Raw genomic sequence first — 1,236 nt, 5'->3', positions numbered from 1 at the left:
GCATACTTTTTGTGAAAACATTAGCTAATAATGCGTCATATTCTCGTTTTAACATTTAAATTGAGACATTTTAGTTGTTCATTGTATAGACTGAAAATGAGAATGTGTGGACAAAGAAGGATTCAATAATACAAAGAATTTGTACTCTTGAAAACAGGTAAAGATAAGCATCAAAACCGGTTTGACAAGTGAGTAGGCTGAGAGGGAGAGCCAGTACACACATATTCTCGTTCTCTCTCTCTTTCTCTCTCTCTCTCTCTCTCTCTCTCTCTCTCTCTCTATCTCTCTCTCTCTCTCTCTTCTCTCTCTCTCTCTCTCTCTCTCTCTCTCTCTCTCTCTCTCTCTCTCTCTCTCTTTGTGATCAGCAGGAAGAGGCCAAAATGAAAACACATAAATTCAGTCTTAGCCAGAAGTTTTGGTTTATCATCTGAGAATTCACTCACAAATGAAACTGAAATTTAAGGCTGAAAAAAAATCTATCTATAAAAGAATTCCCCATTTGCCCTCCTCCAGATGGTCTCTTTTTCCTTTAAGCTTGGGTTCTCTACCAGAGGCCTGGGAGCATGAGGGTCCTATGTAGTATCTTAGCTGTTACCAGGACCATTCTCTCCTGGACAGAGATCTCGGATGTTGTTCCTGGGATCTGCTGGCACGGTTCTCCCAATTTGGGGGTCATAGCCCTCATTATTCCAATTACCATGGGAACCACTGGTGACTTCACATTCCACATCTTTTCCATCTCTTCTCTCAGCCCTTGGTATCTTTCAAGCTTTTTGTGTTCTGTGTTTCTGATGTTGCAATCACTTGTGATTGCTACATCTATCACTATTGCCCTCTTCTGCTCTTTGTCCATCACTACTATGTCTTGTTGGTTAGCCTTAACCATTTTGTCAGTCTGGATCTGGAAGTCCCATAGGATCTGAAATCATTCGGGGGTGTGTCCCACTTTGGAACCATCAGCCTGTACTCTGCACAGATATTTGTGTATACTATGTTAGCCACTTGATTGTGGTGTTCCATGTACGCTCTGACTGCTAGCATCTTGCATCCTGCTGTTATGTGTTGGATTGTCTCAGGGGCATCTTTGCATAGACTACATCTGGAATCCTGCCTGGTGTGGTAGATCCTGGCCTATATTGGTGTTGTATTCAGAACTTGTTCCTGCATTGAGATAATGTGCTGACCTTCAATCCAGCCTTTTCCAGCGATTGGTAGGATTTCTCCATATCAGCCAAT

Source organism: Electrophorus electricus, chromosome 18 (genome assembly GCF_041902795.1).
Source record: "Electrophorus electricus isolate QZ-2024a chromosome 18, ASM4190279v1, whole genome shotgun sequence".
Taxonomy (NCBI): domain Eukaryota; kingdom Metazoa; phylum Chordata; class Actinopteri; order Gymnotiformes; family Gymnotidae; genus Electrophorus; species Electrophorus electricus.
This window is presented reverse-complemented; position numbering follows the sequence as displayed.